A 12615-nucleotide genomic window follows, 5' to 3' on the forward strand; every position below is an offset into this window, starting at 1 on the left:
AGTCACACACCCTGAATTTGAACCCCCAAGTGCAGGACCCACAATTCTGCCACGTCTGCCTTGACACTGAGTGGTATGGGGGGAAATTTTTGCTTTTGAGTCCACACGATGTCTTTGATTTCCAAGGAGGCAGCAAGCATTTTGCAGCATTGAGTGGAGGCAGTAGAAAGTTCTGTTCACATTGAGTTAAGAGTTGAGTAGAAAAGGGAAGGGAATTAATTTACTGGTCATCAGGGACACTGTGTTCTGGGCTGCTTAGACTCTGTAATCACAGTTAATCCTCTCAGCCACCCTGTGAGGTGGAGATTATTATATATTATTTAGGGACAAAGAGACATTGGCTCAGAGAGGTTAAGTGGCTCGTTCAAGACCAGTTCAACAGATAGTAGATCTGATCCTATGGCAATATCCAAAATACCACACACTTAACTCCTGCTCACAAGAATCTCACCCATAAGCGAGTTTAACGGGTATTCACTGTGCCGGTTTGAAAGGATTATGTACCCTAGAAAAGCGATGTTTTAATCCTGATCCGTCTTGTGGAGGCATCCGTTTCTTTTGATCCCTATTCAGTACTGCTGGTTGGAAATTTAGATTATCTCCACAGAGGGGTGAAACACCCAATTGTGGGTATTAACCTTTTATTAGAGGGAGATGTGACTTCACCCATTCCAGGTGGGTCTTGATTAGTTTACTGGAATCCTTTAAAAGAGGAAGCATTTTGGAAAAAGCCACCAGGGCCCACGCAGCAGGAGACCTTTGGAGATGAAGAAGATAAGTGCCCCCTGGGGGAGCTTATGAGACAAGAAGCCTGGAAAGAGAGCTAGCAGATATCTCCATGTTCACCATGTGCCTTTCCAGTTAAGAGAGAAACCGTGAATGTCATCAGCTTTCTTGAACCATGGGCATTTCTATATCTGTGCTTTAATCTGGACATTTTCACAGCTTTAGAACTGTAAACTTGCAACTTAATTAATTCCCCTTTTTAAAAGCCATTCTGTTTCTGGTGTATCACCTTCCGGCAGCTAGCAAACTAGAATGCTCATCGAGCATTCACTACCCACCAGGCACTTTCAAAGCCCTCTTAAAATATTAAACTCATAGGTAATTGTTATTATCCTTATCACCCCCAGTTTATAGAGGGGGAGTAAAGCATGGAAAGGCTTCACAATGCATTCAGGTTCATTAGGATCCTGAGATTTGAAGCCAGGCAGGCCCAGCTCCAGGGTCCACCGGCTTAGGCACCGTGCTGGGTTTCCTCCCTGTTGAATGGAGTGGAGGGATAGTTACCACACAGAGGGCACAGGAGGGTAGGCACTAGGTCCACAGGAGCCCAGAGCAGACCCCACAGCAAGTGCCAAAGCAGATTTGCACCCAGGACCCCTTGATCCTAGAAGCTCTCGTCTGCGGTGACCAGGAATGAGATTCTGGCTATCAATAGCGAGCATGGAGGTGCCACCTGCCAGGCAGAGACCAGCACTGCTTTTTGCCAGCTTATCTGTGCTTTCAAAACTGGCTTGTTGAGACGAAGTACAGGCACAGATGAAATGTTTTCTTAAAAGAAAAAAAAACCCCACCATCTTTTACCATGGGGTCTCACATCCTGTAATCTCATTGCCAATCTTCCTCCGTGTTCCCCTCCCCCAGCTCATTCCCGGCAGCCTTGGAATTGGCCATTAAGCTGACAGACTCATCTGAGGGCTGCAAGAGGCACGGAACAAACAAAAGGCATCCTTTATGTCCACCGTTGAGATTTTTCTCCATCTGACTGGAAGCCTGTAATTTAGATATATCCAAGTGTGCTGGGTACATTTGTGGCGTAATTATCAAATTTATTTGAAATACGCGCATACAAACAAACAAAACCCCAAACTTGAAAACAACATTTAGCCTGGCTATGAAGGAGGCTTTTAATTTACTCCAACAGCTTAAAGATGGGGGTGAAAACCTCCCACGTCTTGCGTCCTCCACCAATTTGAAGACCTGGGGCTGGTCACCATCTATTTTGTGCTTTCATTCCATTTCGGTGCGTGACCTTCACTGCCACAGCAAGGAGGCAGTGTGCTTAAAATGCTTTGTGTGAAGATGGAGAAGTAAAAAGCAAGGGGTTTTGTTGAGCAAGGTTCAGGCAAAAAGCCCCTGACGAAGTCAAGCAGACTGGGACACTTATTACCTCTTTGAGCCACAGTGTCCTCTTCCAGGAAATGGGTATGATAACCTGCCTCCCAAGTTAGTGGTGAGGATGAAATAAGACAGCAACGCATCTCAAGCTATATTCCTTGTTCCCCTAGCATTCCCAGAACCCATATGTTCCGATGCCCGTCCCCTTCACCTGCTGGTAAGGGCACTTGTGCCCCTACCTGGTCTGTGTCCAAAGATCCTCTAGGGAACTTGGGAAATTCTTAAAGTACAGGCTTATGCACACCATCCCTGGAGACTTAGATTCAGTGGGTCTGAAGTCAGACTCAGGATTCTGCATTTTCACTAGCTTTCCAGGTGATTCAGTTGCAAATGGCAATCACAGTTTGAGAAGCATAGCCCTGGGGCTTTCAGATGTCTGAGGGAAGTGGGGTGGGAGTGGTGGTAGAGGATGTTGGCAGCTGCGTAAAAGCGGACCTGTCAGGCTCAGAGCTTTATGGCTGGGGCTGGGTCATCTCTCTTGCTGTTGACACACTGAGCCATCACCCAGGCCACAGCCAGTCCAAAGCTCCTGCTTAAGACAGACTCAAGCATTAGCTCCCCTACATACTAACTGCTGCTACTACCTTTACTCCTTCCCTGTGCCCTTGAAAGACAGATGTCTTTTATTTGGTTTCTTTATGCCTGATAATAGACCAATTTACCCTCCACTCATTCATTCAGCATATATGGGTCAAGCATTGTGCTAGATATTAGAGTAACAACAACCCACAAGACAGTTTCCTTTTTGCCATTCATTGATTCATTTGTACTGAAAATATTTATTTTGAACATATTCCATTGTAGGCCCTGGGCTCAGTGCTTATATCAGTCATCATTATACAAGTAATGCTGCATAACAAACTGCCCCAAAACTCAATAGTTTAAATATTAAGTCTCTAGATCCTCTGGGTGGTTTGCTAGCTCACGTGTCAGGTGGCTAGCTTGTTGGCTAGGGCAATACAAGCAACGGGAGTACTGGTCACTCATCTTCCAATAGGCTAGACTGGGCTTGTTCACTTGGCAGAGTCAGGATTCCAAAAGAGGAAACGGAAGCTGCAAACCTCTTGAGGACCGGACATATAGGTGGCACAAATTCTAAGTCACAGTCCACTGATAAAAGCAAGTCACAAATCTAAGCCAGATTCAAGGGGTAAGGAAAGAGAACCCATTGCTTGATAGGAGGATCTCTCAGTCACATTGCAAAAGGCTTGGATACAGAGAAGAGTGAAAGAATTATGGCAGTGAACAAGACAGACAGAATCCTTCCAACATTCTAGTGATGGGAAACAGAAAATTAAAACCTTATAAAGCAGGGGAGAGAGAGAACAGTGGTGCCAAATGTGTGTGGGTTGGAGGTTACTGTTATACGCAGCATGGTCAAGACCTTTTTGATAAAGGGACATTTGGGCAGAGACCTTTAGGAAGGAGAAGAGGTAGTAAGTCATGTGGTTATCTGCAAGAAAAGAGTTCTAAGCAGAGGGAACAGCAAGTGTAAAGTGTGTGCTGAGTATTTAAAGGAACAGCACAGAGGCTAGAATGGCTGAGTGGAGGGAATCAAGTGGGGGAGTGGAAGGAGATGAGGTCAGAGAAAGAAGTGGGGTTTAAGTTATGTAGCTTTGTTGGCTGTTGTTAGGACTTTGGCTTTTACTGTGAGTGAAATGGGGAGCCCTTGGAGGGTTTCAGGAAGAGGTATAATGTAATCTATATTAGGTTTTATGAGCTCATGATCTAGAGGGAAAAGCAGACAAAGGAAAAAATAGCAACAAATGTGAGGAAGGTGATGGTAGGCAAAGTATAAGGAGTATATTGCTGGATAAAGACTGTGGAGTCTTTTGCTTAATGTGCTCAATGACCAATTCCTGAGACACTGGGGTTTCAAAGACAGAGTTTATTACTAGGTGCATAGTAGGAGAGCAGATGGCCTATTGGCCAAAATCTGTCTCCTGAAACTGCAGTAATTCTGATAGTTTTATTAGAGAATAAGATGGGTAGGGTTTAGAATAATGAGCACTGTGGCCCCAGATGATGTGATTAGAGGTGATTTAATTATTGAGCATGCGCAGATTGATTACATGCTTAGTCACAGGAAGTATGTAAGAAAATGGCAGAATGAATATAGGTGACTTGTGGGTTAAAGTCTAAGTTACTGCACAGGTCAGGCAGGCCCATTTTGGTTAGATCCAGTTTCAGTCATCAAGATAACCTTGGCCTTGGGGTAGTTTTGTTCTGGGCTGGCCCAAGACCCTTCATTAATAAACATTAGGGGCTGACTTAAGTGATTACAAGACTCTAAAGTTGAAAAACTGGATAACTGGGTACAAATGAAGGTTACTCACAAGGTTTTTGCAATCACAGGGTCAGAAGATAAGGGCTATACAATCACGATCAAAGATCAAGACAGCTGGATTACAATTTAGAGATTTCAGATATCTCCCTTTGTCTACTCCAATATACCAGAAAGCAAAAAGGAATATCTATATAATAATTCACTAATGAAAGTCATCCCTTAAATCCTGATGTCTCGGTTACAATGTCATAGATTCAGACCAAAGATGAGGAGGAGTGTGGCAGTCTAATAAACTGACTGTAACCTCTTGGACACTTTTCCCATCGAGAGGTGGTGTCTGCATTCCTCCCCTTGAGTCTGGCAGGCTTGTGACTGTGTCAACAAATAGAGTATGGTAGAAATGATGGTGCGGGACTTCTAAGACTAGGTGTTAGAAAATGATGCAGCTTTATATGCTGGAGAACCGGGAGCCTGGAGCTGCCATATAAGAAGTCTGCTCACCCTGAAGCCTTGAGTCTTCTCTGCCCAGGCACCAAACCCTTCAACAAGCCTTCAGATGATTCCAGCTCCTGCCATGTGATCTGCCAGCTGAGGGCTGGACACAGACAAGCCATCTTTGCTGGGCCATTTCCAAATTCCCAAACCATGGAATCTGCAAGCATGATATCATGGTTATTTTACACCCCTGAGTTTTAGGGTAGCACAGCAATAAATAAATGAGAATATTTTAGTTTGTTAAAGCTGCCAGGATACAATATACTGGAAATGGAACAGCTTTTAAAAAGGGAATTAATAATAAGTTGCAAGTTTACAGTTATAAGGCTATAAAAATGTCCAAACTAAGACATCCAGAGAAAGATACCATGTTTCAAAGAAAGGCTGATGGGTCTGGAGCACCTCTGTTAACTGGGAAGGCACATGGCTGGCATTTGCTGGGGTCTCTGGCTTCTTCTTCTTGTTTCAAAGGACTTCCCCAGGGGCATTTTCTTACTGTATTTCTCTGGCTGTGTGGGTTGTCAGCACTAAAGCTTTTTCCAAAATGGTTCCCTCTTAAAGGACTCTAAGCAAGCAGCCCTACTTTGAATGGGTGGAGACACATCTCCATGGAAACCATCTAATCAAAAGGTACCACCCACAATTGGGTGGGCCACATCTCCATGGAAACAATAAAAAAGATCCCACCCAACAATATTGAATGAGGATTAAAGAATAGGGCTTTTCTGGGGTACACAACAGTTTCAAACTGTCACAGGGAGGAATTCAGATAACTTGCCCAGAGGAGAGGATCATTTGAGGCACCCATCTGCAGGAGTGGAGGCAGAAGAGATTATGGCAGTGACTTAGTGCAAAGTTCTCCCAAGCAAGGTTCTCTAGCCAGTGGTACAAGGGGTGACTGTGGGATGCATTTTTTTCCATGTCATGGAAATGTTGAAAGGTTACTGGTGTCCAGTTAGTCCACCAAGAAGAGCCACCAAGTTTATTCATGTGCAGGCAGTGATTTCTACGTCACAAACCCCGTTAGTCTACAGCAATTGCATGACACCATTGTCTGTAAGATGCATTCCGATTTCAGATGTTAAAATGTGAAAAAGACATGCATTTTAGAATAAAGAGTGGACAAATAATAATATTAGGGGTTGGCAAAATATGGAAAGTTGTGTGGGTGATTTGTGAGTGGGCGAAGTTTGGGAAAAAATGAAAAATGCGTGGCTCGGAAGAGGACAAGTGGCAAAAGGTGAGGCAATAGATAAGGGAGAGGGGCTTCTGGGAATCGCTGCAAACCATCCCACAGCCTATAGGTGCCAGAACCAGATCTGGCTGCCTCCAGGCTCTGTTCAGTGCTTTTCACATATTCAGTGCCCACCACCGTCTCCTTGTGAAGATGCTGAACAGGCCCAGGATCTTGCAGTCCCCACTGGTCCATCTTTGTCCTTGAATTGCAATCCAGACTGCGAGCGGGGGAGGGAGGAAGCTCGGAGCTCTGGGCTGTCTTGAGAGGGAACAGCCTGGGCTCTGCTCCTCACAGAGCGTTCCTGTACCCTCCGTGTGGACGGTGCCACAAAGGCATCTCAATCTGGCTGCCTCTTTGCCCTGCTGTCACCCGGTTGCAGATTTCTGGGAGCTGTGCCCATCCTGGCATGTTAACCTTTGAAGATGTAGCAGAAGGAAAAATAGAACAACATGTCCTGTCCTCATCCTGTGTCCCACTGGGAGAGCTGGTGCTCAGTGGAGATGGAGTGGAAAGAGACAAAGAGGTTAGCTGATTTTCCCCGGGACTGGAAGGGCCTTTCACATCATCGTGGCCATGGTGATTGTGATTATGACGATTTTCAGCAATAGAAATAGTTGTCATTTCTTGAGTGCTTACCAGGGGTGCTTTATATGCACTTTCTTATTTTATCTTGACTTCATCCTAGAGATATTGGCATGAGTCATTCTATTTTAAAGATGAGCATACTGAAGCTTAGGCAGTAACTTGTCCAAGATCACACAACTAGTAAGACATGAGAAAGAGGTGGTCTAAGATATGCCGATTTCAAAAATCATGTTCTTAAAAAACATTGCTTTGACATGTTGTCATAGACATATCCAGAGTCTAGTTCTGTCTTGTTGAAGAAACTGCAGGAAGCCACTTTAATTACTTAGATCCTCATGTTCCTTAAGAATCAGATGAAGTCTGATTCTTAATCAGAACTTCAGATCTTCAGAGGGAACTACATATGATAGAAGTTAGAGTGGTTACTGATGCCTACCAATGTAATGCAACAAATAATTTTCCAAACGTCTACTTTGTTCCAGGTACTGCTAGACACTGATAGGTGGAGGGAGCTACAAAGATGAAAAAGATCCATTGTTATGCCCCCAGGATCTTACAATTAATAGGGAAAATTATATGTACATATCATAACTGATTCTTGTTATATGGAAATCTTTTGATCATAAATTACAGAAATCTAACTTTAAGCAAAGTAATAAAAATTTATTGAATCACACATAAGAAAATCTCAGAGATTAGTGGGGCTTCAGGTAAGGCTGGACCTAGATGCTCAGATGATATCGTCAGGTCTTGGCCATGCTTATCATCTGTTGGCCTCTATTTCTTTTGGAAATGTCTTTATTTCCAGGCGTACTCTGTTCTTATAGTGGCCCCTGGCAACTCCAAGTGTACATTCTAACAGTTTGGTAATCATAGGGAAAATACAAACTTCTTTCTCAAGAGTTCTAGCAACCCCCCTGCAAATGCTCCCATTGGCTTGACTTGAGTTGTGTCTGTATTCCTGAACTTATCACCGTAAGGAGGTGGATGTGATACTGTGATTGGCCAAACTAGGTTATGTGCCCACCCTCAAACTGAGCGTAAGAGGTCAGGTGGTTCTGCCCTCAAAATTTGGAATGCTGTTACTTGGAGAAGTGGAACAGATGCTTGGGCAGGCAAAAACCACATATGTCCATACACAAGCCTCAGAGCCAGAAAAGGCCTTGGAGTGTATCCTATCCAATGTCCCCGTTTTACAGATAGGAAAACTGAGAGAACCTTTTAAATATCATTTATGCCACTTATGAGACCCTGGACAATCTTTTTACATTTCTGTGCCTCAGTGTCCTTGTCTCTAAAAGAGTTATAATAATAACCTCTTAGTGTTAACTGGAAGGATTAAGACACATATATGTAACACATTTAGCACAGTGTAACATATTAGGTGCTCAATAAATGCTTATTTCCTTCTTCTTTTTGCATTCCAGGATCCCACAGAGTCATTCACTCCCTTCTCTCTGGTTCCCAAATACTATATCCATCACTTTATTCCACTGTTGTTATAATTTGCTTCTACTTTCACAGAGCTCAGTTTCTTCACAAATATGTGAGTTTTTTGAGGGTAGGGACCACATCCTGTGAATTTCTCTTTCCCATTGCCTGGCACCCAGCAGAGGTCAATACATATGTGTAGAATAAATATATAAATAAATTGCCAAAGTTGGTTTTGCAAGCTATTTGTCCCATTGATAACTGCATAACAAACCCCTCCAAAGCATAGTGACTTAAAACAATAATATTTGAGGGGATTGTGGGAAGATGGCAGAGTAGGAAGCTCCAGGAATCAGTTCCTCCACCAGAATGACTATTAAACAGGCAAGAAATGTTTGAATCAACTATTTTGAAACTTTGAGTCTAGCAGAACACTGCAGTATCTGGGGAAAAATAGAAGAGAAGGTTGGCGAAGTGCAGAAATACCAATGCATTGCACCTTTCATGCAGTGGCTACCATGGCCCATCCCCAAGCCCTGCAGTTTGCAAGCAGTGAGTCAACCCTGACTCCTGCTCCAGCTTTCTGGTACCAAGGTGGAATTTAAGATCTAGCTCCCAATGGCTGCTGGGAGGATTGTAGAAAGATGGCAGAGTAGGAAGCTCCAAGATTCTGTCCTTCAACCAGAATTCCTATTCTATAGGCAAGAACTGTTTAAAATAACTACTTTGACACTCTGGAGGTAAGTCAAACACTGTACAGCACCCAGAGAAGAGCAGGAGGAAGAGGCCGGTAAATAACAGTAAAGATTAGTAAATTACTCTCTCCATCTGGTGGTTACTGGCACCCACCCCCAACTCTCGTGGCAGATTACCATGAGGTCCAGCCCCTGGCTAGCTGGCTGGTGAGAGAAAGGGATGTGAAAATCATCTTCCCCAAGATTAGGCGTGGGCTTGTCTGATCACTGATCACAACTTTTGTGTAGCAATTTTGGATTTCTGGAAGCCTGCCTTTGATGGAGGTCATTGTTTCCACTCACCCTAGAGAAAGGTGGTGGAGAAGGAGATTTAAAGATGCTCTGCATCCTAGGGCTGTGGGGATAGTTAGTTGAAGGGCCTCATGGCATTTGCTGCAGGTCAAGAAAACTCAGCTTTTGGGAGCCATGGAAGAAGCTCTTGTGCCTTTCCTGGTCCCTTCCCCAGGGAACTTTGGAGCTAGTCTGCATGTCCTTTGTGAGTCCGTAGCCCTGTTTTGGCTGGAGAAAACTGACTCTGGAAACTCCTCTTCAGTGTGCCTTCTCTCCCAGAATTTGTCCTCAAGGTAGAAGGCAGCTTGAGACAAAGAAAGGAATATAAGAACTATATTTTGAGAGAGAGACTGGAGAGAGACTTGGTCTCCATGGAAATAGAGGGGGCATTCAAATTCCCCAAAATAGGGAAATTACAAAACAAATAACAAGCACATGCCCAGGACAAGACAGAGGCCCAGAAAAGACAGGGAGGACGTTGTACACTACATTTACCTGGGGCAGACATTCCTGATAGGAAGGCTGAAGCTCAGGAAAATCTCTCTTATTACCAGCTGATTACAAAATTCAACATAAATCCTAGGAAATAAATCCCAGAGTTAACATTTTCAAATATTACAATGCACAGTGTACAACAAAAGTGTACAAGACAAACAAAGAAACAGAAAATGACGGTCCATCCAAAGGAAGAGGATAAAATCCAGAAAACGCTGACAAAGAAGAGCAGAACGTAGATACACCAAACAAAGAATTAAAAAAGGGATCTTAACAATGCTCAAGGAGAAGAAGGAAAATACAGAGAAAGAACTAAAGGATGTCAGGAAGGCAACAAATGAATACTATAAGAATTTCGATAAAAAAAATAGAAATTTTGAAAAGGAGCCAAACCAAACTACTGGAGTTGAAGACCATAAAAACTGAAATGAAAAATTTCCAGGAGGGTTTCAAGAGTAGATTGCAGCTGGCAGAAAAAAGAATTAGTGAACACAAAGACAAGACAATTGTAATGAGTCAGAGTGGGGAGCAGAAAAAAAATATATATATATGGTGAAAATAGCCTAAGACATGTCTGAGACACCATTGCGTATACATTATGGAAGTTCCAGAAAAAGAAGTGAAAGAGAAAGGAGCAGAATGAATATTCAAAGAAATAATGACAGAGAACTTCTGAAACTTAGCAAAAGACATGAAAATGCACATCAAAATAGCCCAGAGAATACCAAACAGGATAAACACGAAGAAAAATGCACCCCATTGTATATTGATCATACTATCAAATGCAAAGGACAAGGAGAGAGCTCTGAAAGCTGCAAGTGAAAAGCAATGTGTTATGTAGAAGGGACCCCCAGTTAGAGTGAAATCTCCAGTCAAACGCAAAGATTAGAGGAATGTATAAAAAGCAAGATCCAACTATATGTTGTCTACAAGAGGTTCACCTTAAATTCAAACCATAAGTAGGTTGAAAAAGAAAAGATGGAAAACATACCTTTGCAAGCAGAAACCAAAAGAGAACTGAGGTAGCTATACTAATATTAGAGAAAATAGACTTTAAGTCAAATACAGTTACAAGGAAAAAAAAGGTCATTATTTTGATAAAGAGGTCAATTCAACGTGAAAATATAATAGATATGAATATATATGCATCTAACAACAGAGTGCCAACATATGTGAATACAATTTTGACAGATTTGAAAGGAGAAATAGATGGCTCTGCATTATTAGTAGGAGGCTTAAGTACACCATTTTCAATAATGGATAAAGCATCTGGAGAGTAGATCAATAAGAACATAGGAGACTTGAGCAATACTCTAAACCAATTAGACTCATAGACATATATAGAATATTCAACAAGAAGAGAATATGCATTCATCTCTAGTACACATAGCTCATTCTCCATGACAGATTATTTCTTAAGTCACAGAACAGGTTTCAATAGATGAAAAATTTTGAATTTGCACAATGTACTTTCTCTGACAAGAGTAGAATTTATCTAGAAATCAATAACAGAGGGAGAAGTGGAAAATTTACATATATATGGGATTTAAACAACATACCCTTAAACAACCAATAGGTCAAAGAAGAAATCACTAAAAAAATTAGGAAATACCTTTAGGTGAATAAAATGAAAATACAACATACCAAAACTTATGGGATGTAGCAAAGGAAGTTTTGATGGGATATTTATAGCTCTAAATGCTTATATTAAAAAAAGAAATATCTCCAATCAGAGGTTGATCTCAATACTAGAGTATATAGAAATAGAAGAGCAAACTAAACCCGAAGAAATGGAAGGAAGGAAATAACAAAACTTACAGCAGAGATAAATGAAATAGAGAATTAAAAACAATATAGAATCATTAAAACCAAAAGATTAATAAAATTGACAAACTTTTAACTAGACTGACAAAGAAAAAAGAAAGGACAAAGCTGTAATCAGAAATTAAAGGGAGGACATTACTACTGACCCTACAGATATACAAAACATGATATGAATAACTCTATGCCAACAAAGTAGATAACCTAGATGAAATGCACAAATTCCTAGAATACACAAATTACCTATACTGACTCAAGGAGAAATAGAAGATCTGAACAAACCAATAACTAGTAAAGAGATTGAATCAATCATCAAAAACTCCTCAAAAAAGAAAAACCCAGAGCCAGATGTCATCACAGGTAAATTCTATTAAACATTCCAAGAAGAATTAGCACCATTTCAGCTCAAACTCAAAACAAAAAACCAAGCAAACTGGAGAGGACACAAACTCTTCCAAAAAACTGAACAATTCTTAACTCATCACCCTCATACCAAAGCCACATAAAGATACCACAAGAAAAGAAAATTATAGACCAATATCTCTTGTGATTACAGATGCAAAAATCTTCAACAAAATATTAGCAAAACAAATCCAGTAGCACATTAAAAGAATTGTATTCCATGATGAAGTGGAATTTATCTCAGGTATAAAGTATGGCTCAACATCAGAAACTCAATTAATGTAATACACTACATTAACAGAATGAAGAAAAGATGCATGATCATTTCAATTGGTGCAGAAAAATCATGTGACAAAAGCCATCAACCTTCTTGACAAAACCTAAGAATAGAAGGAAACTTTCTCAACTTGAAAAGGGCATACATGAAAAAATTTCTCAACTTGAAAAGAAAATATACTTAAAAAATCATATTTAATTGTGAAAGACTGAAAACCTTCCTTCTGAGATCAGGAATAAGACAAGAATGTCCATTTCCACCATTGTTATTCAACATTATAGTGGAAGTTCCAGCTGAAGCAATCAGGAAAGCGAAAGAAATAAAAGCCATCCAAATTGGAAAGAAAGAAATAAAACTTTTCCTATTTGCAGATGGCATG

The sequence above is a fragment of the Tamandua tetradactyla genome, chromosome 23 (genome assembly GCF_023851605.1).
Source record: "Tamandua tetradactyla isolate mTamTet1 chromosome 23, mTamTet1.pri, whole genome shotgun sequence".
Taxonomy (NCBI): domain Eukaryota; kingdom Metazoa; phylum Chordata; class Mammalia; order Pilosa; family Myrmecophagidae; genus Tamandua; species Tamandua tetradactyla.